The sequence below is a fragment of the Pocillopora verrucosa genome, chromosome 6 (assembly GCF_036669915.1).
Source record: "Pocillopora verrucosa isolate sample1 chromosome 6, ASM3666991v2, whole genome shotgun sequence".
Lineage (NCBI taxonomy): Eukaryota > Metazoa > Cnidaria > Anthozoa > Scleractinia > Pocilloporidae > Pocillopora > Pocillopora verrucosa.
This window is the reverse complement of record NC_089317.1, coordinates 3,489,832-3,516,942: the sequence shown is the minus strand read 5'-3', so window position 1 is coordinate 3,516,942 and position 27,111 is coordinate 3,489,832. Positions and strand designations below refer to the sequence as shown.

Sequence of the window (27,111 nt, the reverse complement as noted above, 5' to 3'; positions counted from 1 at the left end):
TCTACTAATGTCACTGTAATGAAAATAGCATGTTTCTGTAGCCCAGCTGTTTAGATACATTTTCAGGTTGGAATTCTATTTGAAAAGATTGTCGAAGAAATCTGAGAAATAATGTAACATATTCCATCTCAGACACTGATTCATGGATTACCGTAGTAGACCACTTTCTAACCCTGCCGAGAAATTATTCTCATGCAACATATAGAGAAATGCACTTATGTATATGTAGTCCATGTTTTTGAAGTAGATTATATCTGCAGATCTCAGATTTCCCAGCTGAAGGTATCCTGAATCAATTTCCATAACGCAAATACAGTTGGTTGGTGAGGTAACCCGCCTTGGTGGGGTAAGTCACCTGTCCATATAATTTCTTACTTTATTTTGATCACGTTTACAAGATAGGTGGGGTGACCCGCTTAGGTATGAGGTTCTTTTACGGACAAAATATCGAACATGGATACATTAATGTAAAATTAAATAAATCAATTTCATCCGGAATACATCGATTTTGGATGTCATACATCGATGTTGTGCAGCATACATCGCTTTCCTGACTCATTCATGTGTGACCTTATATAACTAAAAGATGTTGAATAAAACTAAAAGATGAGGAAGCGGAAATAGAAATGACCGGAAGTCAGATTAAACAAGAAGCCCCGGAAACTAACACTTTCAAAATGGCTGAAAGAGAGGCAGATGATCAGTGAAGTTTGAGAAGCACTATGCAAGGTGCACGGATTTGGCTGCCCAACATCGAAGGATTTTTTACGTCCTTGAGTAGGCTACTGGAAAGTGCAAAAAAAAATTCAACTTCTTGAAAACAAAGCGAATAGTCCCAAGGGTAATGTATTGTTTGCGCTATTGTTTTCTTCTAACAGAGGACTGTATGCATAATGAAGTATGCGGCTGTGTGGAAACTTTGCCCAGAGATCACCTCATCTTCATTTGGGAAGGCTTCATCTATTCTTAGAGTCAAAGTGACAAGAGTCCTTTCGTTTTCTCGTAAACGGCGACTAAAAAATTCAGCCGAGTCATAGGACGCATGGTTCCTTTGCCCTCCTGAACTTTCCAGTAGCCTGCCCAAAGGAAAAAAAAAAAATCCTTCGATGTTGGGCAGCCAAATCCGTGCACCTTGCATAGTGCTTCTCAAACTTCACTGATTATTTGCCTCTATTTCCGCCAACTTATTTTATTTTAAGACTTGTATTATAACGCATAACAGTAATGTAATTGAACAAAACATTAATGTATGTATTAATGTTTGTCCGTAAAAGAACCTCATAAGTTCTGTCTGTGATACAAGTTTGCCTATTCCCCTATCGGCTTTTGGAATCGACTTAACCCTACCTTTACCATGGCCGGACACTTCTTTTGGCACCCTACATCTGCTAGTGGAACCACGACTCCACCCAACACCGAGATTTGATCTATGAATGGGGCAATTTGTAAAATCATCGATATCTTTTGGCGTCTCGAAGATATCGGCACGCGACAAAATAAGATCAACTTTATTTTCTGTGTCTGAAAACTTGTAACCCCGCATGTGACTTGAAATGTCTTTTTAATAACCACGCAAGGGAACGACTTGAGATATACAACTTCGGTCTTCTCGATAACTAAACCCACAAGTTCCACCAGCGAACGATTTAACTGAACAGCAAATCTCCATGTTAGCATGTAAGATGAGACCCTTATGAAACAGATCAGTTAGCTAAATCAGTATGTAGCTTGTCAAATTGACTATTGTAGTCATTCTTTGATTTCAGCCAGCAAAGGAATCATGAATAGATCTGGACATTCTAGTTTTCTGAATGCAGTAATTCCTGAAAGGTTTTGCTAGATGTCGTGCAAAGAGGGAAAAAAAACCATCTCTTGATATTTCGGAGGTTGACTCATCTTTAAATTTCTGTGTCACGCTTGTCATGCAACTGATATAATAAGATAGAGAATATTTATAAACCGGAACCCCAATTTGGCTAGAATGTGGTTGAGCATAATTAACGTGATCATAGAGACAGCTAATAAAATCATAAATAAACAAGGTAAGAGTGCTATGTTGGATTTTTTTGGAAATTGTAATGATTTATGCCAGTTAACGGCGGCGACAAGAAGGCAGACCATGTATGTTTCATAGTCGCTATCAAGTAAACTTTGCCGGACTTTGAGTTCGTCTCAAGATAGAACAACACAAATACACAGTAATTTCATAACCATCCGTTTGTCTTTTAAAAGCTTGAAGCTCAGAGATTCTGTCATATCGGTCATTGTTAAAACTGTCTTTGTTTGATGCTACTTTTCGACACAGGAAAAGTATGTCGGACAAAAATATTCACCAAAAAATTTTCTTTGCCAGCTTCAATAATGACAGGGGATTAAGTTTAGATGATAAAACAAAGTATTATGTTGACAGAAACACCATAGGTCTAGTATATTCGTTACATGAGGTCACGCAACTCGGGTAACGCTGTTTCTCTGATGCATGCTGACATTAGCTCTTAAAATCTATTCTTTTAAATTTTCCTTTCGCTGAAACGTTCAATATTATAGTGTTTGCAATAAATCGACTACCAGCAAACGACCTTTTGTTCTTTTATGACAGTTATATAAGAAAGACCCCACACCGGCTCAAAGCATCGCAGATAAGACACAGGAATAATAATGACCTTTGGAAAACCGCCACTCACAATCAATCTTGCTGGCCCAGCTGGTCTTTGGACGGGTCGAGGATGGAAACGTCAAAAGAACAGACGTAAAGGCTTATGAGAAGAAAGGAAGTTTTGATTGGGGTTAAGTCACAACTACGAGCGTGGCCGGGTTTTTAAGAGTGGTGGGGGGGGGGGGAAGGGAAGGATTCCGGCCCTTCAGAATTTTGAAAATATAAGAAGACGAACGCATCATTCTTGTCGGAAGATCAGGAAACAGGGAAACGAATTGGTTTAAACTAACATCGCTCTCCATGTGAAGATTTGACCCGAAGAAAGCGCAGGTACATACAGAAAATTAAAGTTATTCAATCTGTAACTTAAACTTCAGTAATCGGTTGTTGACGTACGGTATTTCACACGCTTAAATGTGTATAAATGTGAAAATTTTAATATGAGCCTTTGGAGGTAAGCGTATGTTGAACATATATTTGATACATTAGCTACCTTTTTCTCTTTTCAGGACGGTTGCTTAGCCTCATTACGTGCCCTGAGCGTAATTATTTCGTTTGAAGCACTGTTGTCGAGAAGATCGTGTGAAGGGTAAGTCGATCCATGAAGTATGAATTGATGCGCACTAAAAGGTTACTTTATTTGAATTTCATACTTTGGCAAGGGTCTGTATTCAGACCAACCGTTTTACTTTCAGCAGTCGTTTCTGATCTACATTAAAGGGACAGGGAAATGCTTTAGTTAAGATTGTGTGACAGTCACTAGACATGTAATTTTTCCGAGTAACTACATGTATAGTGGCGCGTAGTTTTTACTATTTCATTTTGTTCTTAGTAATTTTTTTTAATATGATTCATCAAGCTTATGATATCACTTAGGAATGCCTTTACAGCTGCAAGTGTAAGCTCGAATGTGATTTCATGGTGTCCTAGCGGATTTGGACCCCCTTTTAGATTTGGACCCTCGGTCCAGATCCGGTAGCGGATACGGCCTCCCCGGCCCTAAACCGCTAACGAATATGGACCCCCTCTGCGAATTTGGACCCCCAAACAAAACTGAGTGAAAACATCATCCTTAACGTTCTAGTAGAAATAGCTAAAAATTTACGTTCCAGTTTGTGCTACAGTATTTTGTTTAATTCAAAACGTGCGTATCGTCAATGCATGCGAACTGGCTGCTGGAAATGACCTGTCGGATGTTTCTTTTGACCAAGGGAAAATGCGCAAGCATTTAGTTTAATGTTTGGAGAAAGGTCGTTTCGAACCTTTTCCGCGACAGTCGAAAACCGCTACATTCAATAGACTGATTTAGCAAGAGGACGGGAACGTCATTTCAGAACGGGAAAGCGCGCGGATAGTCTGCACATGACTATATTTCGATTTCCAGTGTTGGCGTTGCCGTTCTCCCCAATCGATCGTGTTTATGCTGGATTCCCAAATCCAGCTTAAACACAATCGATAGCAAGCGCCGGATCCAAGATTTCAGGGCTCAGTTCACTTTAAAGCTTTTCTTTGATACATTTCTTGTATAAAAACTCTAAGAATGGGATGCTCTTAATTTTACCGTGAATTAATTCATCAATAAACTTGCTTCATGATAAAGTTTATCAAAATAAAATATAACGAAGCTTACTTTCTGTATTATTCGGTGTTATTTGTTGTCACTGTCATCCTTATAGTGATGAAATAATGTTCGACGAATTGAATCCAGAAATAAAATTTTGGGAATAGCTTGGGTTTGCACTTTCTTATGTCTTAAATTCTTGATCAGCGTTGGTGAAAACTGAGATAAGAAAATCATGCTCTCGCTGCAAAAGAAAGTGACTATAAGTTTGATTTCGGCACGGCTTTTTAAATCTCAGTATTAATTTGATTCAGTCTTAAACGACTTTATTCGTTAAAAGATATATATATATATATAAAATAATAATAATAATAATAAAAAAATTAAACAACAACAACAACAACAAAAACAGGAACGAAGTCTTATTCCTCAGTCTAACCGTTTCGTTGGTGACTAGTTTGACTTCATTTCATTCTCTTAAGGTTAAACAGGAACTCATCGTAAACAATCCATCGTTGGATCGTTTGGTTTCTATATGGTTTCGCCTTAACTGCTGACAGCTCCGTTCAAAATGCATCGCAACTCTAAGAAGGTGGTGCTCAAAAGAGATGTACTGTCATGATGGAGAAGAATATTTAATAAACAAGGGGAAAAACGACGACAATTTCAATTCCAAATTATACTTTTCAAAATTATGAAGAAAAACGAGAAGTGCTGAAATCTAATAACACGAAACAAAATGACGGCGACACAAATCATGGAAAAAATATTCAGTGGGCTTCAAAATTTGATAGATAAATTAGTAGACTCGAGAATTAACTGGAATGGAATAATTTCAAAGCTTAATCCCCATGTGGATTCATATTAACAACTTACTTGCAGTATCTATAACTATCCTCTGTTTGCACTTGTTACATAACTCTCAAAGAGGATAATTTTGTTGTCCTTCAAGTGGTCAATGAAACCGAAAATTCAAAGGTGATGTTGATCTTGAAAGAGCCGAGGTTAGGATATTCAAGAACAAATATAACTTTGACGGTCCGTTGTAACGACTGCTAAGTCCGGCTTCTGAGACACAACGGGGCGACGTTCTCGACCAGTTTCTTTGCGGTATTTTTGCTGCGCGCGAAATTGTCAACTAACGTTCCCGTCCTCTTACTAGACCACTCTAATAAGAGACAAAATTGTAACATCAATTTATTTTGCTATTGTTCCATGCCCGGACGATATGGTACAGTGGGAGTTGTGCGAGGAATGGTTGCAAATGAGCCGCAAGGGATTTACTGCCCGGGAGGGCGGGTGGCTCTGCATTGTCTGAAGACCGCCAGACTCTTGACGTCTTCGTAATTGTTAAGTTATTATTTCGGATCCCTCAACAGTTAATAATCGTTAAAATTAGAAAATGAGATTGAGTTCAATTTAATAGTCTCCACTTTTTTTAAGACCTAGATATTCATGTTGATTTGTATTTGAAAATAAGCTGAGAGTTCCAATAGTTCAGAATAGAAACGTTTTTACTTATCATAGGCTTTACGAACGACTTCTAGTAGGAGTAGTTACTTCGTTCTTGTTCAGAAACTGTTTAATGTTATTTAATTAGAAAATCAGACTGAGTTATTTTTGTGACTTGACGCAATAGTCTCCACTATTTTTATGACGTTTCGTATCAATGTTGATTCGCATCAGAAGAAGCAGAGAATTATTGTAACAATTTCGATAGTTCAAATGCAGTACTTTGTTTGAATTTAGTTCTTGCGTATACTGTGCGACTCGCTATAATGAATGCGGCAGAATTGGAACGAAATGACTGTTTTTCTTTACCTTTTATTAGGGAATGTTGTGTTGTGATTGGAGAAAACATCGACACAAAGCTTTCAGATGGAATTAGTTACCAAATATGGTACAAACAATGCTAATAAGGAAAGTTCGGAAAGGGGGTCCATATCCTCTAGCGGATTTGAACCAGGGGGGTCCAAATCCGCTGTAACAACTGGAGCCCCCGAATGTCCACTGTTCGGTTGTAGTATAGTTGGATTTGTGCTGCCGTGCTGAACTGTTCGCTTGAGAGAAGGCTAAAGAGCTAGAGAACTTCTTCCTGGCAAGGTAGGATTGTTTACGCTGTTTGCTGCATTAAGTACATGTGCTTGACCTTGTTAATTACCGAATTGCTTTTAGTCGCTAAGCTTGTTTTCTAACGCGTAAATCCCGCAAATTCGCTTAGTTATTATTATGTTTCACTGTTTCAAATAATTTCATTCTATTTTGTTTTTAGCCTGCTTTTGAATTTGCTTTTCCGTAGTTAGGGATCAGGGACATTCGCTCTTTTGTTTACTGTCATTTCTCATTTTATTTTTATCTGTTGTTATTGTAATTGGAGACACGCGTTTGTTCCAAAACGTGCTCGCTTCATTCGTTTTTGTATGCACAATTTTATCACAGTTGGTCATAATTTCAATCAGTTTATTGCAAAACAACGTCTGTTTCTCTTACGACTCTTATTGTTGGGCTATATTTTCTTAGTTTTGTTCTCTAGATATGATTTCAATTTCGTTTGCCATTTATAGTCAATATAGTCATTTTTCCTTGCATTTTATAAATAGCTTTTGGTTAAGAGAATATATTATACAGTTTGTGTTCTCACGAGTTTATATTCTCTTGCTTTGGTAGCACGCCATTATCTGATAATCCCGAGAAATCTGCGTATTGACATCTTAAATGTTAATTTGTGGAAAATGAAAATCGCGGGCAAAGAAGAGAAAAACAGGCGAGATTGAATATCAAAACTGTCATGAAAACTGAAGATGTTATGAACAAAACGTCTTACCGCGAAATATGTATAAAAGATTTTCTTCAATTTACGTAACTTACAGGATATCTTCGGTTATTGTAGCATCATACAGCGAAAGAAGGTTGCAAATATATTCCTTTTTAAACATTTGTTAAAGTTTCCGAGACTCTAAAACGAAAAGGATCCAGGCGGCGTGAAACGGAATGGAACGGAAGCTGTAACAACTTATCCCGGACTTCTGCACGAACCCACGAATTGGAAATAAAAGGTTTTCGTGAAAATTTTTGTACCTTTCGGGATATCTACGGTTATTTTCACATTCCCACACTGATATTAACGATCACCCCGACCCATCATGGAAAGAAAAAAGGTTTTCAAACGAACAAATTTAAATGAATTTGTGAAGTTTTCTTGGCTCTGCATCTCCTAAAACAACTACAAAGATCGAGGCCGCGCGAAACAACATGCCCCTTTAGCGACCTGGTACAGGCTCGGCCAATCCCAGGGCTCATTCTGACCCAGTATTAGCAAGGTGGCGTATTGCGCGTAACGTATTCTTAAAGGAGCGCGGTTCCCTGCGTTTCGATGGTTTGTTTATTTAAATTAGTCAGAGCAGATCCTCTTCGGTAAATCATTCGAACGATATTGCAAGTACAAATAAAGTAGTAAAGTCAGTAAATGGCTCTTTAGAAGCAAAACATGCTATAACATTTCCACGATTATTATCGATAACTTAAAATGTTTGCCTCTGCTATTGTTCGAGCAAAAAACGGTTAATAGTCGCACAAAGGTCAAACCCAAGCAATTTGTTTGATTTTTTTTCTCTCGTGCCAATAAGTTGCCCATACTTTTACTTCTCTTGTCAAACCTGCTATAAGAGCCCTACATTCAAGTTAAATAGTTAACCGTTAATTGAAATAACATAGAAGGATAGCTCTTTAAGGCGGTATTAATGGTTTATGGTAAAAGATTATGATAAGCTGGAAGGAAGGACCCCTTAAGCTTTAGAAATACAGAATCCATCTAGCCAGTGATATTCTTTAGAAGAATATCAATCAATTTTTAATCGACTTTATCCTCGGCATCGCCGTCGTGGTTGCTTATTTATAAGCTCCCTAATATTCAGTTCTTGAAACACTATTAGAGTTCGCTGTCAAATTTTGCGGGAAAAGTTGACCTACTGTCGAACAGTCGAATAACCTCTGGGTGAGAGGCGAAATCGATCGCTTTCCAAGTCGTGAGAGCATCGTTGTTTGGTCCCAGACCTCGTTTCTTACTACCCCTATCCCCGCGGTGTTTCTTCTCTACAAAAGGGTTTTCTTTTAGCTTGTGTGTTCAAGTCTTTTTTTTAGTGCATAGATAAACAGTAACACCCCAATAAGTTGTTACGTATGGTTTAAGACCACACACAGAAAAATTACTTCAGTTGTGACAACTTTATTCCATCCGTTATGATTTGATATTAGCCGGCTAAGCGTAGCGGGACACGTCTTCCCTCTAAAAAAAAATCTTTGCATCTTTGCCGATGCACAGTTCTCATCACGCAACACGGCTATGAGAAACAAACCGAAATCATCTAAAAAGATTTTTCCGTTCGTTAGGACTTTCAACCCTGCTAACCAGAATGTCAAAAAGATTCTTATGAAACACTGGCACCTTATTTCAGGCAACAATAACCTGGTGCAAATGTATCCTGATCCCCCAATTGTTACTTGTCAGAAGGTCTTTAAAGTATTCTGTTGTTAGAGCACAACTTCCTTCACTTAAATTACACAACAGCATTTTGGAAGTTATACACGGTAAGGGTTTAATGAAAATATTACAAGACGAGGTAATAATTTCATCCCTTCCATTCTAATTAATCCTACTTCCTCCGGATAACTCCTCCCTCAGATTCCGCGCTCCTATGCAACACGATAATGTATACGAGTGACACCGCTCCCCCAAGATGAGAGTTCAATCCCTTGGGGTGGGGCGTGGGGATTTTTGGTGCGTGAAAGGTGCTAAAAACGGCTCTTATATGATACAGAGCTTAACAGCAAACTCCTTTATCATAAATTGCAGAATTATTTTGTGACAGAAGGAACCTAAAATGATTCTAAGTCGCATGGTTACTGGTCAAAAAAGAAACCTAAAGTCTGCAACTCCGATGTATTTTCGTCTCAGAAATGCTCCTTCTGATCACCAGCGCACATAGTGTTGGCTTAAACTATTTTGCGAAACGAAACGAAACGAAACCAGGTGAGATAGAACAAAACTAAAGGAATAATTCAGATATATTTTCTAATAAGGTAAAGATATCTTTCACAAGAATTTGGATTAATCGTTTATTAACATGAACGATTTTTATTCATTTCGCAAAGTAGTAATTTAAGAAGAGTTACTATTTTCCGAAATGGACTATTTTCACCCTGCGGTGACAACGTTACGTCTTTCGTGTCACAAAAATACATTTAGACATTACAAATTACTATAACACCAAAATTTTGGCCTCTTCTTATTTCTTGAACCGTATTAAAACATATTTCGCAAAATAGTAATTTTAGGGGAGTTACTATTTGCGAAATGGACTATTTTCACCCTGCAATGACAACGTGACCTCTTTCATGTCACAAAAATCTATTTAAACATTACAAATTAGTATATCACCAAAGACTTTGGCCTCCTCTTATCTCTTAAACGGTGTTAAAATATATTTCGCAAAATAGTAAATTTAGGAGAGTTATTATTTTGCGAAATGGACTATTTTCACTCTGCGGTTACAACGTGACCTCTTTCATGTCGCAAAAATCCATTTAAACATTGCAAATAAATATATCACCGAAGACCTCGGCCTCCTTTTATTTCTTAAACCGTGTTAAAACATATTTCGCAAAACAGTTATTACAGGAGAGTTACTATTTTGCGAAATGGACCATTTTCACCTTGCAGTGACCTCTTTCATGTCACAAAAATACATTTAAATATTGCAAATTAGTATATTTTCGAAGATCTCGGTCACCTCCTCTTTAGCTATCCATACAAAATTAATTTCGAAAAGTAGTAATGTCAGAAAAATTACTATTTTGCGAAATGGATTATTTTCACTCAGCACTAATTAGCACTATTCATTAGCAGCACATTTTTTCATGGTAAACTCAAACGAAGGAATTAAAACAGAAGCAAGTATTGATTAAGATATTAATACTTGGGAACCCTGAATGACTGCGATCAGTGGCCGATCGATTTAACATTACAAAATTGATTTTATTTCGCGTTTATCGCAGAATTTGTGGAGCGATTGCTAACAATCTTTCCGGTCAATATATGAATTACCAACTTGTTTAAAATTGAGCACCGCAGGGCAAAATGACTAATTTCGAATCCTTCGCCCAAAGGCACGCGTTGGATCAATGATCTGTCTTTAGATCACGCAGATCAGTGATCCGGTGAATCCTTGTCTAGAGTGGATTTGATAGATCACTGATCTGAAAATGGATTTGCTCGAAAGGAACGTCACAGATCAGAAATCCTGATCCGGATTCTCCCAAAGGAACGCACCCATTGTTATTAAAGAGAGAAAAAATAGTCCATTTCGCAAAATAGTAACTCTCCTACATTTACTATTTTGCGAGATACGGTTTAAAAAATAAGAGCAGGCCAAAATTTTTGGTGATATACTAATTTATAATGTCTAAATGTATTTTTGTGACGTGAAAGAGGTCACGTTGTCACTGAAGGGCAAAAATAGTCCATTTCGCAAAATAGTAACTCTTCTTAAATTACTACTTTGCGAAATGAATAAATATCCTTCTTGTTAACGAACGACTACTCCAAAATTCTTGTGAAAGTTATCTTTACCTTATTAGAAAATATATCTAAATTATTCCTTTAGTTTTGTTCTATCTCACCTGGTTTCGTTTCGTTTCGTTTCGCTTCGCAAAATAGTGTAAGCCCATTGAGTTGCAGGTATGTAAAGCTTCTGTGGATTCCTTTTTATGTCCTTGTAAACAGTGTAGTACTTTTCGTTTTCTACTGAAGCTCGTGCTGTCCTTGTTTTCTGTTCTATAAAACTATCTTAAACGAATGCGTCATTACACTTCAGTTTTATTTATGGCTAAACCACGTTCGCTTCTATGCAAACCCAAACCAAGTCGTCAAATGCAAGGTATTTGCAGTACATCACAGTTATACTGATGAGGTCCGAGGTTAGGGTGGACGAACGAAAATCAAACGAAGGTAGGTTTGATGGCAAGTTTTCTAAATAAAGTTCGGCATCTAGATACTAGTAAATGCTAATGTTTTGTCGTTTAAACAAGGGTAAAACTTATTGTGCCTCTCCTCCCACCTGGCAAGTTCTTCTGTTAGAGGTGCCATTCATACTTCTTATATGAAAAGAAATAGTCTTTTTGAGAAAAGAGAATTATAAATCAGCCAAGTGCAATATCGCATTTGAACTTAAGTGATTGCTGGTAAGTCAAAAAAGGATTCATTTATTGACTGAGGCGGAAAATGGGCGAGATTCCAGACCTGAGTGGCTCATCCCACGCTGGATCAGTACGAGTTATCATACTATGGTGTCGCCAAAGAATTTACGCCAAATTACGGCTCTTAATCAGTTATTATCGGAGTAAGGTCGTGTGTTGTTCGGCAACGTCGCATGACTGTTGCAGGAGCCATTAATGAGTAATGGGCTAAATGTGCACCTCACGGAAACTCGTCCCTAGTCTTCCTCTGTTATCCTTCTAGGCGAAGCCCTGAAGACCATTCAAACAATTGAACAGAAGTCTCCAACATGGTTCAGGTGCGGTTGATCTCTATCTCGAAAGACTTGTTTGACGTTTCTAAGCGGACGATTGTCGCCAAAGTAAAGTCATTCGTTTACAATATACATACTTTTCAACTTGATTCGTGTTATTACTCGAGAAGGACTTGTTTTGACCCTCGTGGCTTAGTACTTCGGTTAGCGGTAAAATTTCCACACAATTGTAAATAAATCTGTTTTCCTAATGGAAATGTATTGTTTTTGACACTGTTTTCTCTAGCCAAGAACTGAATGCATCATGTAGTATGGGGTTGTGCGGAAATTTTACCCTATAATCTGTAGTTTTTAATGCTGACTGACACTTATTTTGTTAATCATTTTGTCGAATTTGGCTGGATTTGCCCGGCGAATAGCTATGAAATATGGGTTTTGTAAACTCGTGGATCGCTCATTATTATTTGATATTGTTTGACCAAGTATCTACTATTTTTCCGAATCTGGTTAATTTACTCGGAAAATGGTAAAATTTCCGCACAGCCCCATACTACATTATGCATTCAGTTCTTGGATAGAGAAAACAACGACATAAACAATACATTGTTTTTGGGAAACAGATTTGTTTAACAATAGTATGGGACTGTGCGGAAATTTTACCCGGAAAATTCTACAGTTACATGCACATATGATATCTCCTCTACCTTTTTTAACTCGTGACGAAAATACATGCTTTGATTGGAATCCCAAAAGTAACAGACTAGTTTTTTTAAGGGCATCAGCTTTTCCTGATGGGTCATCTGACCACGGATGCCTGATGGCATGAAAATTTATTTATTTGAATTAATGTTAGCTAAACATTGAACAGCTTTTTAGTTCCCGTGGGAAGAAAATCGATCAAAAGACCGTAGTGGCCCAATTCATTTGGACTTCTAACCTGGAAATGTGTTTCCAAAGTAGTTGTTTAAAATCAATTTTCTAATAAATACTCCTGGCTTGTTGTGAGTAACATGATGCATTCCTTCATTTTGAGCATACGGAACAACTGATACATGTACCTCTACTCCAGAAAGACTGAAAACTGCCGCTTGTAAGCTCAAAGCTCTGAAGTCTCTCACATTAAGCGCGAGGCTCATAAAAACAAATTTAATATTATGTTCTCAAGCTGAAACTATTGTTTCTTACAGCAAACTGCTGCTTTCATTAAGTAACTATGAAATTAATTATCGTTTTAAATATAATGCACTCCTTGTTCCCTTCAAACATGCTTTAAACTCTTTCCAGTAGTGGAAATGCTTGCTTTGACTAAATTATGCCATGGCAACTTCATTTTTTTTTCTCACAATTTTCAGGGGGAGTATGCCCCCATTCCTAGCCTAAGGATGGTGATGCCTGTGAAACTGACTCAAACTTGGGTACAAACTGACTCAAACTTGGGTATGAACTGACTCAAATTTGGGCACAAATCGACTCAGATTTGGGTACGAATCGACTGCATTTGGGTAGGAAACGATCGGTACCAACTGAGGAAAGCTGCAAAGTTATGGAAACAAGGAATGTATGGCGTGAAAAAGCTAGTGGAAGTAACAACCCAAAGACTGGTCACCTTAGAGAAATCACAAACGCCAAGTCAGAAATTTAATCACAAGAGTAGATTGTGAATTCTTTAAATCCAAACCAACCCCGTAGCGGTGATCAAAATCGTATCTGGGACGCAATGCGTCTTTGCTCCCAAAGATTACAGCAAAGACAACGTAGTCGTACTTGTTCACATGTTAAACCCTGATTTTTTTTATCTCAGACCGATGTTGTCATTTTTTGTTTGAATAAAGCAGTCGTGTTAGTGTTCTTTGGCAAATACTATGAAATGCTTGATTGAGTCTTCGTGTTTTACGGGTTTTATTCTGCCGAGGACTGATACTGCAACATAACTGTCTACTCTTCGAATTTCGTACTTGCAGTGCTCCTGAAAAAAAAGTTGGCAGATGAATCTGCAAAGAAACGAGAAATTAAATCAAGACTTCAGCACCTTCAAAATGATCTTATCAGATGGCTTTAAATTGTCTCAGATTTACTCTCAAGATCTCCTTCCTTATCCCCAGGTTGTTCGTTAGTGTATTGAATTTATTAGCGATGACATGTATAATACTTCTCTACACAAAACGGCAACGTTTGAAAGGTAATCTCACCAACATTTGACTACAGGATGTGACTTTCTAAACTGAAACTGTAGTACTGCGTCAGTAGGAGAGTGTGACAGGGCAGTTAAGTATTATTAACTGAGTTGATATCATAAATTGGCCACCGTAAAACGTTTCAAATCTGAGGTTTCGAGCGTTAGTCCTTCGTCCTGGCGAATGGAGGAATTGTGGGTTGTACATGTGCGTGTGTTTCTACGCAGAAAATGGAGTTACGCTATTGGTGGGAATATAGAGACGAGAAAACAAGAAGTTAATCGAATGAAAAGCGCTCGTTGATACCATGGGGATTAAGAGTGCCAAGTTGAAAAATAAAATTTGTTCTAGAGTTTGCGGCTTTCCGAACTGCCTAGATGTAGGGAAAGGCCGCAAATTGCCATGTATATATGAGATATACCAAAAAAATTATTTATATCCAGAATAATGAGTTGGATAAGGATCTTTTTGAAACTGCAAGAGGCTCACGAAGGGCAACAGGCACTTCTACAAAAGTTGCAGGTGAGTACGTTGTAAAATAACATATAGGTCGCATTAAAAAAGAAGTGATAGTAATCTGTTAACATAACGTAATTCATCGAACCGTAACAGAGATTCGCGTAATGGTGTCAACCCTGAATAACGTGCACTTAAAAGAATGCGGTTTTCGCTCATGGTCTAGAATTGCCATCGTGGCAACTTGCCTTACTTCTTTAGATGACATAGTTTCCAAGACCTGAAAAAAGGATGGAAAAGACAGATTGAGGAAAAAGTGCCTCAAACACTGTTTGTAACTTTTGTAGTCAAGCAGAATTTATTTTATCCCGGTCGGTGTAATCGTAGAGTCCAATTTGTTTTAAACTCCCACAACCACTCTACTGCACCACTCATTATTCTGATATTTGATTCTACTTGTGTCACTGTCTTTTGCTCACATTTGTACAAAATCGATCTATGTTTGGGTTTGAAAAACTGAACTTGAGTTTCTTCGCTTGCAGGAAAAGGTACTGAAGGCACAGACGATTCAAGATACCTGCAAGAAACTAGTAGAGGTGAAAACCATCTAGCGAGTTTTTGAGTTTTAGTTTGACCTGTTTTAGGGATGAAGAACACGCGGAGATGATACTTTTACCTTGAAAACACGCACCCATTTGAAGCAGTGGGATCAAAACAAGGCCAGGATAGCGACAAGTAAACATCTGAATGTGTCGTGATATACCGAAAATGACCTGTGTAGTTTGAATAACGCTCGCTCTTCCAAATACTACTTTCGACTATCAGTGTTCCTTTCCAATCCTCTCTCTATTAAACGCCCTGTACAACACAATCGCCCCCCTTCCTCAGGGAGGCGGTCAGTGGACCCCATAGCCAGGAGCGTTCTCAGCAAGGTATGAAGAGCACACAATCACCAATGTAATCAATTGGTTGACACTCTGGCTCTTGGTCAATTTAATTAGAGGAATGTGAATTGCTCATTTTGTTTCATCTCATATTCAAAATGAGGATTGTACATTTTTAATTTCCCAGGAGCACATCAAAATGGATCAGTTTTCTAAATTCCACGTCAAACTCACTTTCCGTTATGAGGCCCAGTTGTCTCTCTATTTCCTGTTAATATATATTTATATATGTATACGTTCTATTAATTAAATAAGCATGGATTTTTTCCTCTGACTTTTCGGTGGAAAGAAAGCTGTTGAATAATTTGTCTTTCTCTCTTAATCAGGGACGGTTTGAAAGCAGCCGAAGCTAAGCTGAGAAGCCAAGGTTTGTACACTTAAGTTTTCAGTACACGTGCACTTTCAGCGTCAACTGCCAATCTGTCTGCAACCTCGCCATCTTACATCGTTCGGTGATAATCGGCCTCTCTCCACTTTTGAGAACTTGACAGTTTGAGGTTTTAGTCGGATTACGGCTTTAGCTAGAGGTAACGTTTTGGACACCACTTCTAATCCCCTGGATTCGCCGACGAAAAAGTTTTTCTTCATCCGTTGGGATCATTAGTTTTTAAGGTTATAAGAGTTTAAGTGATTAGAGAGGGAACAGAGTTTGGGAGACTGTCGCGAATTTACTTTGGGTGCTGAACCTTTCATGAAACTGCCAGTTAAGGAGGACACGTAGTGGTGACTTACTGCTAATTTGATTTTGTTTCAGGTCACCAGGAGAACAACAAGTGGTTGGTGCAAGTGTTAGTGCGTCACTCTTCGAATCAAACGCATTTTGTTGCTAGTAAAACTGTTTTCTCCAATAGGGAAGTGTTCATTTAACACAAAGCTTTAGCTGAGAAACCCATGTTATAAATGTGGTTTCCAAATGTTTCGGCTGCCCGTTAATTAGTGGAAAAACAAGTTCTTTGCGAGTGGCGTAAAGTTTCAATTGAAAATTTACATTTTTTGGTAAAGAAGAATAGGATGAGATGCACTTATTTCTTTTTCCGAAGGTTTAATTTCATGTTGACGCAGACTAAATGTGGATGTCTTTAAAACATGATAAGAGACTTGCATTGCGCAACAGTCTAATTGAATTGCCTGTTTACAGAACGGACCGATGTGAAATATGGAACGACTGGAACTTTTTAAAAACTGGATAAAGGAAAGGGACGGATTGTTGCTAATGAAAAACAGGCGAAGCACTCAGCTGCATTGTTTTCACGTTTTTGGAAGTGTGGAGACAGACAGACAGACAGACTCACAGACAGGCAGACTCACAGACAGGCTGACAAACAGACTGACAGACAGGTAGGCACACAGACAAAGATAGACAGACAGGCAGACAGACACACTTACAGAGAAAATGAATATCTGGTTTAAAAAAACATAGCGCAGAGATATCATAAACTCAGCTCTAATATGGTTTTCTCAGTATCCTTGCGTTGTCTCTGTAGTTGGCAGGTAACGTCAGAAAATGGGCAAAGAATAAAGCCGAGCTACAGGTAACTATTTTTTTAGGAGCAACAGTATTTGCACATTTTTTCTTTGGCCAAGAATTATTTGGTCCATCAAGTCTTAGTTTTTCCAGTTACCTATCTTGTCGCTTCCCGAGTCGCATATTGTTTAGAAATTACTATAGATAGTATCAGTTTGCTGATGTTTCTTCCAAAATGGAAAGAAGAAGCCAGTGATGATGTGTTGTTTGAGTACCTTTGTGTTTATTTTCGCAGATGAAATTAAACGACAGTCAGGTCACTCAGGGGACGGGATACAAAAACTTGTTCACATCTGTAGATATTCTGGACTGGGTTTGTACTAGTTTCTTTCTTAATTTCTTCAGGTAACTTTTGTACGACTTCAAAGTAAGTGGTTGCAGTAATACGAGAAAAACTTGTGTCTGAACGCTGCCTCAGATTTGTAGCACTGACCGTGATGTTGCTGGTGTCTCACATTCATCCTCTTGAGCCCAGCTGGGACATGAGAGCCCGCTTTCCATCCTGTCCTTTGTTCTGTCTTAACTAAGTGGCAATACACAGAAAATTTGTTTCTTAGAAGATCGGCTCGTTCTGGCGATCGATAAATAACTTCTTGTCATAAACCAGGAGGCAATTACCTCATCCATTTTTTGTTTAGGTAATCTGACTGTTTGGGTAAACAAAACGTATAGGAGTGTATAAAAATAGTTAAAGAATCGCAAATATCATTTGCGTCTGCCATTATTTTCGCTAAATGTGATGGCCTTTTCTGCGTACACGTGCGAGCCAGTTGTTACACAACATTCTTTCGAGTTTCATTGAGTGGTGTCGGGTTTAGGTGTGTAGGTCTGGCTCAAAAGATTTCTGCATGCTGCAAAAGGGCAAGGAACATGGGTTCCTATGTTTTCTCCTTTTTTTCTATTTTTAATTTTATTTTCTCTTACATTATCATATATGTATGTTTTTTTATTACCTCAGCGCATTTCCTTAGATTTGGAAGTAGGATATGAAAAGTTAATATTGACCAGAACTAAAACCCTTTCTGCTGCTGACTGTTTTAAAGATCCCCTGTTACTTAATACTTTATTTCTCAAGCGCAAGTATTTTTATTTGCTATTTATTGCAATTAGAACATGAAAACTTGGTCCCGATAAGTTTTGTGTTTCGTGACCCCCAAAAACTGTTTTCGACACCAGAAAATGATATATCAAAAAGTTTATTACTTTGGAGATTTGCTTAAATTAGCAAATATGTTTTTTGTATGGCACAAAACATTCATTAGCCGCTAAATTGATTGTTTATTATCATTATCGCTCATTTTAAAAGATTTCAATTGAGATTTATGTATCACAACTCTCGGTAGAGCTTGCTGAACTGAGTTAGGTATACATCGCTATCGGACCTTATTTCAAGAGTTTTTCAAAGCTGACTAATTCAAAATTACAAGGGATGTGAGAGATTTGTGAGTGACAACTGAGAGTTTTCACAGTTTTTCTACGTTATAGCTGGCTAACTGGTTACCAGTCTTCAGGACACTTTTAGGATAAAATAAGAGCACTTTAGGACCCGAAAAAACTGAGTTTTGTTTGTTTGAATTTGTCTTCTATTGGAATTGGTTAGAATACATAATAAGCTAAATAAATAATCAAAAAGGAAACACCAAGCTTAAGTTATTCATGTATGAAAAGCTACTCATATATATTAAAATAAAGATCGTGAATTAATAAAAAAGGGAAGGATGGGCCGTCTTACCCTTAAATTATCAAGTTTTCCGTGCGCTCCTCGCGCGTTCCCTCCCCTCTTCCTCATCATGCACCCAAGAGCAATTAATGTGGAGCTGCGTCGGTGGGGGGTGGGTATTACAAGATAATTTGGTTTTATTAACAGAATTGAAAATGTAAATTAACCACCGTGAAAAGTTTCTATAGATGACATTTCAAGCGTTAGCGCTCGAGGGCTAACATTCCAAATGTCAGCTTTAGAAACTCTTTATGGTGGCCAAGTTATATTCTATAAATTTAGTTGATAAAACCAAATAAGTTTGCTTTCAAGTCACTTGCGTGTTCGGGCTTGTGGCGATTTGACTGATCGCTTTGATTGGCAGGCTTCGTTCTTTACTTTTCTCTTATATTCTTCATACGTACCTCTACTAAAGCAAACTTTTATTTAGCCCCCCCTCCCTCCCTGCGTCCCCAAGCTCTGTCGTCCCTATAGAACTGTTACAGTTGAACAGATATTTTTACTTAGACACCCAACATGAGATGAAAACGCAAACGAAAGACAGACATTGTGCAGTCAGAGCGCGGGAACGCAATTTTCAAGTGAGCGTTGAGAGTTATTCGAGGTTTCCTTGGTTTTGCTTTTTGGTTTTAGCCGCTGATTTACCGTGTTTCAAGGTTTTAAAGATATTACTTAGTTTTACCTTCCTTTTTGTCTCGCAATTACCTAGATAGTTATTTCGCTCCTGTTTTACAGCATGAATTTTGGCCGGAATTTTGACGCGCAGTTAAACGTTTTAACTTTCTTGGGCACGGATCTAATTGCAGCATTAATTGCCCGTCATTTTTTGATAATATTGTTTCTTTTGCTGTTTAGCCGTCAATTTATCTGAGTTTTAAGTAAACTTAGTCTTTAAACCTCACCTTGTGTCTGAAGTTAAAGCGCAAATAACTTATTTTTCGTGCTTCAGCTAAACTAATGCTTCTAAAGTTAAACCTCAACCAGTCATTTTGTAGTACGCATGCGCTATTGGAAAGAGATGAAGGGTTAAAGTTCCTACCAATAAAGACATACTTTGAGGTAGCTCCAAGAAGCCCTTGATCTTCGCTTTGTGGGAACTCGCGCCCTTTCTGAGAGTAATATTCAAGACTCGAACAAATCGGGAATTGGACACTCGCGTTTTCCTATGCTTGAAGCTGTTTACGTGTTTTTGCATTGAGCTCTCTTTGGCTGCTCCTGAAATTTTCGCTTCATCTGATTGATTGTTGTGTTTACTTCACGTTTGGTTTAACGACAATCAGTCGAAAAATGCATAAAGCGACACAGTTACTTCTCCAAATCGTTCTTGGCAACGGTCCCAAGTCGCTTACCGGCAAATGACTGGTTCATCCCGCTGCTGTCGCGTTTACCTCGAAAAGTCTTCCGCCCTGAAGGGGCTTTACCAAGTAACCATCTAGAGGGCCTAAAAGACCTTTTCTGACATTCCCTTGAGGACATGTCCTATTGAAATCTGATAGATTCCTTGGTTCCATTGCCGTGATCAAAAACGGTGACCGCAATGCTTGATGGGCGTGGTTTCTCCAACAATTGCTTTCGCTCTATTGTCGGACGTTTTTGATTGGATAAAAATCTTACTATACCCTCCCAGGTCCGATGTCCTGAAATTATTATCTCACTTGCGGAGGCGTTGGTCATGTAAGCTTTTTCCCAACCACGCTTCACCTTTTCCCAGGCCATATTGTCATAACACGATTTGATAATGGTTTGCCAATCCAAACGCATAGATGCTGGCGTAGCACCCACTCATTGGTGTTAGTTTCGAAACGCGTAACAGGTGTACTTTTCTGTTAGGTTTGTTCCGGTTTATCTTTCTTCGTTGGTTAATGATTATTATTAATAAGTTCTATTTCAATCAGTTTCATTTAAGCACATGTACCAGATATTTTATTATATTGCATCGCTATAAGTTGCTGCGACGCCACCAATTTTGTCTGCTATTCATGTGCGATCCGCTATCGGCGATTTACCTATAATCATTAGGAGCTAGACCAAAGTAAGTTTTCGTTATTTCACATTTAAGATATTTCTTTTTTTTTTTTTCTGGATACGTTCATCGATTTATTTCTTCACTTTCCGTTCACTTTATAATCGCTTCATTGTTAATTAGGCTAGTGTTACATTTCTCAAGGATATTTCTTAGTTTAGTTTCTGCTGCATTTTCTTTTAGTTCGAACCACACCGAATTCAGCTACAACGTGACGATCAATCGTAACTACGCTATCTTCAACTTTACTCTTCATCTGTGATTTCCACCGATCCTTATTTCCGTTTGTAATTGTTTACGTATTTCATTTGATTGATTAAACCGTGATTTATATTGTGCGTTCGGATGTCTTCTCCGCTACACTAGTAAACTTTGAAGGTTACAATTGGTGGGTAGTTACTGAATGCAAAACCGAAGAAAATTGCGAAGTCTTTTAACAGAGTTGAAATAAAAATACATGACACCACAAACCAAAAACCAGGGTGATTCGCCCAGTGAAGACAAAGGGTAAAAAATAATAAACGGTTCTTTTAGCCCCATTAGCGCTATTAAACTTGATATTTTCCACATGGATAACGAATTCCAGATAAAATTACAAGAAAAGTTTTGAGTTTCCTGGTAAAACATAAGAAAGCAGTACGTCACGTTGTCTGTAAGGGGGGGGAGGGTAGGCCTGATGGAGTTTTGGGGGATCACATGGTTTTTAAACGGGGAACGGAGGGAATCAAGTCGTCACCAACCCAGTATGAAGGGAGGCGGGGGGGGGGGGACTATGAGAATTGACTGCTAATTACCTGCCAATGAGGAGGGATCGAGAAAATACTACGGAGCCTTATAAAGGAATCAGGTCCATTCATCCGCAACACACCAAACTCCTCAATAACCCGGACCCCAAAAAAAAACGAGAAGGGAACTGACTCCCTCCCCTCCCCAGTGATAAGTTAATGGACAATCACTAAACCAAAGAAAATATTGCGTTTTAATGAACTCTGAGTGACCTCTTTCTTTTGTTGAAATTGGCAAATTCAATAATGAGCAGAGAGTGTTTCGTCTTGTCCCGAGCGGCCGTGGCACAAAGAAAAATTCTGAGTCCCATGAGGAATTGAATGACAATGAACCTCTGACCTTCGGATTTCGGCCCAATGCTCTAACTCACTGAGTCACAGATTACTCCACGACGAGCGATGGTCTGGTTCGAAGGTTCACATGAAAAAAAACTTTCCTCTATCCCTTACCGAAACTCACCCTTTAACCATCTCTCTTATTAAGTTACAAACATGACGATATCGACATTGCTGATCCTAACATTATGTATAACCTCAAAAGGTTACCCAAGTGACTGAGCGGAACCATTCGGAACGCACCACAGTGATCTTATATCACATGAGATGAATTAGCGTTAAGACGTAATTTTGCGGGATGAGAGTAGCGGTATAATGTTGCGGTTGGTTCGAAACCTAAAAAGAGGATACAACACAGAAACAAAACTTAAGGAAAATGCGTTTCGAAATGTCACATATTTTACCTAAACTAAAAATGTAGCGATTGCACCACAAAACTGAATACGAGAACTAATCACAATCTACCATACAAAAGGTAAACAACGTCAAAATGCAAAAGAAATAAAGAGCGACTTTGATCTGGCTCGTAACAGTAGCAAATAGCCTGTAGCGATTATCGAGCAGCGACGATTTAGCAGGCGCGATTAGTAGCGATGACGGAGCTAAAATCTTTACACGTGTACTTACATGGGAATTGATCGGCGATAACAAATATTGTGTAATAATTATTAACAAACGACAAATTATTGATATAAATGAACCGAACAAAAACTATAATAAAGTGTGTCTTAACTAAGCGTTCTCGAAACTAAACCGTCTGCCCGGATGTATCCATATGTTTGCAGATGACACTACTATCTACTATATGGGAAAGAAGTCGAAGAAATTATTGATGCGTTAAACCACATCTTAAACGACTTCAGAGTATGGTGCTGCAACAATCATCTGACTGTTCACCTGGAAAGACTGTGGCTATGCTGATTTCCAATCATTCTTTTGTTGGTCCATTGAGACCTGTTATGTTCGGAAATTCTTACATTCACTTCACTACTAAATCCACTTGCTTAGGGGTTGAAATCGACTATAAACTGAACTGGAAACCCCACGTAAAAGCACTGCACACTAAGTTTGGAGGAAAGCTAAAATTCTTGAAAAATTTTAAAGCCCTTCCCTCAAGTGTTTTAGAGGAAATATATTTTAAAGGGATTGTCCCGAGCATCACTTACTGCATCGCTATTTGGGGATCCTGCTCACCATCTACATTCTATATTTTAGAACATCTGCACCTGAAAGCAGCCAAACTAGTTCACAAACTCCCTACCGAAACTCCTGACACTGACGTTCTCGACCTTGTAGAGTGGAAACCTCTAGTCTATATTTACAAGCGTAGGCTCGCTTCTATAATGTACCAGATCTATCATAATAGCTTACCTGATCAACTCACAGCCCTCTTCGAAACTTGCAACACTAATACTAATTATAATTTAAGGCGCACAAATCACTTCTCGCATGTACGGTACAATAGCAACATTGGCAGAAATAGTGTAAGATATAGAGGACCCATCGTTTGGAATTTAATCCCTAGAGCCATCAAGGACGCTTCCTCCGATCAACTTTTTAAACAAAAACGTAGACAAGCCTCCAAGATACTGGACCAACTCCAATTCGAAAAAGAGGCTTGTCTGATAACATCAAAACGATCAGATTTCTTATATTTTTAGTTTTTAAATTTTAATTAATTAATTAATTTACTTTATTTAAGATTTTATATAAATATAGTTTTTAATTTTTTAATTAAGTTGTCGGAAGGTCCACACCAGCCTTTAGGTTGCCGCAAACCGACCTGCCTTAACAAATAGTATGTGTATGTGTATGTATGTATGTATGTATGTATGTATGTATGTATGTATGTATGTATGTATGTATGTATGTATGTATGTATGTATGTATGTATGTATGTATGTATGTAGTCTTGGTCGAAATCTTGGTTTGATGCACGCGGTTACTCGCAACTTCCATTTGTTCTTAACTACTTGAGTGCGATGTATCACAACTCTCGGTAGAGCTTGCTGAACTGAGTTAGGTATACATTGCTATCGGACATTATTTCAAGAGTTTTTCAAAGCTGACTAATTCAAAATTACAAGGGATGTGAGAGATTTGTGAGTGACAACTGAGAGTTTTCACAGTTTTTCTACGTTATAGCTGGCTAACTGGTTACCAGTCTTCGGACACTTTTAGGATAAAATAAGAGCACTTTAGGACCCGAAAAAACTGAGTTTTTGTTTGTTTGAATTTTTCTTCTATTGGAATTGGTTAGAATACATAATAAGCTAAATAAATAAGCAAAAAGGAAACACCAAGCTTAAGTTATGCATGTCTGAAAAGCTACTCATCTATATTAAAACAAAGATCGTGAATTAATAAAAAAGGGTAGGATGGGCCGTCTTACCCTTAAATTATCAAGTTTTCCGTGCGCTCCTCGCGCGTTCCCTCCCCCCCTTCCTCATCATGCACCCAAGAGCAATTAATGTGGTGCTGCGTCGGGGGGGGGGGGGGGGGGTGGGTATAACAAGATAATTTGGTTTTATTAACAGAATTGAAAATGTAAATTAACCACCGTGAAAAGTTTCTATAGATGACGTTTCAAGCGTTAGCGCTCGAGGGCTAACATTCCAAATGTCAGCTTTAGAAACTCTTTATGGTGGCCAAGTTATATTCTATAAATTTAGTTGATAAAACCAAATAAGTTTGCTTTCAAGTCACTTGCGTGTTCGGGCTTGCGGCGATTTGACTGATCGCTTTGATTGGCAGGCTTCGTTTCTTTACTTTTCTCTTATATTCTTCATACGTACCTCTACTAAAGCAAACTTTTATTTAGCCCCCCCTCCCTCCCCTGCGTCCCCAAGCTCTGTCGTCCCTATAGAACTGTTACAGTTGAACAGATATTTTTACTTAGACACCCAACATGAGATGAAAACGCAAACGAAAGACAGACATTGTGCAGTCAGAGCGCGGGAGCGCAATTTTCAAGTGAGTGTTGAAGGTTATTCGAGGTTTCCTTGGTTTTGCTTTTTGGTTTTAGCCGCTGATTTACCGTGTTTCAAGGTTTTTAAAGATATTACTGAGTTTTACCTTTCTTTTTGTCTCGCAATTACCTAGATTAGTTATTTCGCTCCTGTTTTACAGCATGAATTTTGGCCGGAATTTTGACGCGCAGTTAAACGTTTTAACTTTCTTGGGCACGGATCTAATTGCAGCATTAATTTGCCCGTCATTCTTTGATAATTTTTTCTTTTGCTGTTTAGCCATCAATTTATCTGAGTTTTAAGTAAACTTTGTCTTTAAACCTCACCTTGTGTCTGAAGTTAAAGCGCAAATAACTTATTTTTCGTGCTTCAGCTAAACTAATGCTTCTAAAGTTAAACCTCAACCAGTCATTTTTGTAGTACGCATGCGCTATTGGAAAGAGATGAAGGGTTAAAGTTCCTACCAATTAAGACATACTTTGAGGTACTCCAAGAAGCCCTTGATCTTCGCTTTGTGATTGGTCCAGGGAACTCGCGCCCTTTCTGAGAATAATATTCAAGACTCGAACCAATCGGGAATTGGACACTCGCGTTTTCCTACGCTTGAAGCTGTTTACGTGTTTTTGCATTGAGCTCTCTTTGGCTGCTCCTGAAATTTTCGCTTCATCCGATTGGTTGTTGTGGTTACTTCACGTTTGGTTTAACGACAATCAGTCGAAAAATGCATAAAGCGACACAGTTACTTCTCCAAATCGTTCTCGGCAACGGCTCCCAAGTCGCTTACCGGCAAATGACTGGTTCATCCCCGCTGCTGTTGCGTTTACCTCGAAAAGTCTTCCGCCCTGAAGGGGCTTTACCAAGTAACCATCTAGTGGGCCTAAAAGACCTTCTTCTGACATTTCCCTTGAGACATGTCCTATTGACATCTGATAGATACCGGGCTCCATGATAAGAAACAGAGCTTCATTGGTTCCATTGCCGTGATCAAAAACGGTGACCGCAATGCTTGATGGGCGTGGTTTCTCCAACAATTGCTTTCGCTCTATTGTCGGACGTTTTTGATTGGATAAAAATCTTACTATACCCCTCCGCAGGTCTGATGTCCTGAAATATTATCTCACTTGCGGAGGCGCGTTGGTCATGTAAGCTTTTTCCCAACCACGCTTCACCTTTTCCAGGGCATATTGTCATAACACGATTTGATTATGGTTTGCCAATCCAAACGCATACGATGCTGGCGTAGCCACTCAGGCACCCACTCATTGGTGGGTAGTTTATTGAATGCGAAACCGAAGAAAATTGAGAAGTCTTTTAACAGAGTTGAAATAAAAATACATGACACTACAAACCAAAAAACCAGGGTGATTCGCAGTGAAGACAAAGGTGAAAAAAAAAATAATAAACGTTCCGTTAGCCCATTAGCGCTATTAAACTTGATAGTTCACATGGATAACGAATTCCAGATAAAATAACAAAGAAAAGTTGAGTTCCTGGTAACACATAAGAAAGCAGTCGTCACTTATTGTCTGCAAGGGGGGGGGGGGGAGGGGAGGCCTGATGGATTTTGGGGGATCACATGGTTTTAAAGGGGAACGGAGGGGAATCAGTCGTCACCAACAAAGTATGAAGGGAGGGGGGGGGGGGGGACTATGAGAATTGACTGCTAATTACCTGCCAATGAGGAGGAATCGTGAAAATACTAAGAGCCTTATAAAGGAATCAGGTCATTTCATCGCAACACACCAAAATACTCTGACTCCCTCCCCCCCCAGTGATAAGTAATGACCAATCACTAAACCAAAGTAAATATTTGCGTTTTTACTGAATATGAGTGACCTCTTTCTTTTGTTGAATTGGCAAATTCAATAATGAGAGACGTTTTTTTTTCGTCTTGTCACGAGCGTGGCACAAAGAAAAAATTCTGAGTCCCATGAGGAATTGAATTGAAATTGAACCTCTGACCTTCTGAGCTCCAATGCTCTATCACTGAGCCACAGATACTCCACGACGAGCGAGGTCTAGTGCGAAGTTTCACATGAAAAAAAAACAACTTTCTCTATCACCTTACCGAACTCGAAATTAACCATCTCTCTTATTATATTTACAAACATGACGGGAAAAATTTCCGCACAGCCCCATATAATTATGCATGACATCTTACTGGTGATACACTGAAAAATAAAGCCCCATATATGGATGTATAATGATGTATGGGGCTGTGCGGAAATTTTGCCACATGACGATATCGACATTGCTGATCCTAACATTATGTATAACCTCAAAAGGTTACCTAAGTGACTGAGCGGACAATTCGAACGCACACAGTGATCTTTATTACATTTAGATGATAGCGTTAAGACGTAATTTTGCTTGATGAGAGTAGCGGTTAAGGTTGCGTGTGGTTCGAGCTAAAAGAGGATACAAAGAAAAAAACTA

At 38.5% G+C, this 27,111-nt stretch overlaps 1 protein-coding gene across 1 annotated transcript in view; it reads left to right on the top strand.

Annotated features, from left to right (window-relative positions):
• Positions 1–27,111, top strand: part of LOC131799988 (NLR family CARD domain-containing protein 3-like) — an 82,242-nt gene that overhangs the window by 25,291 nt on the left and 29,840 nt on the right.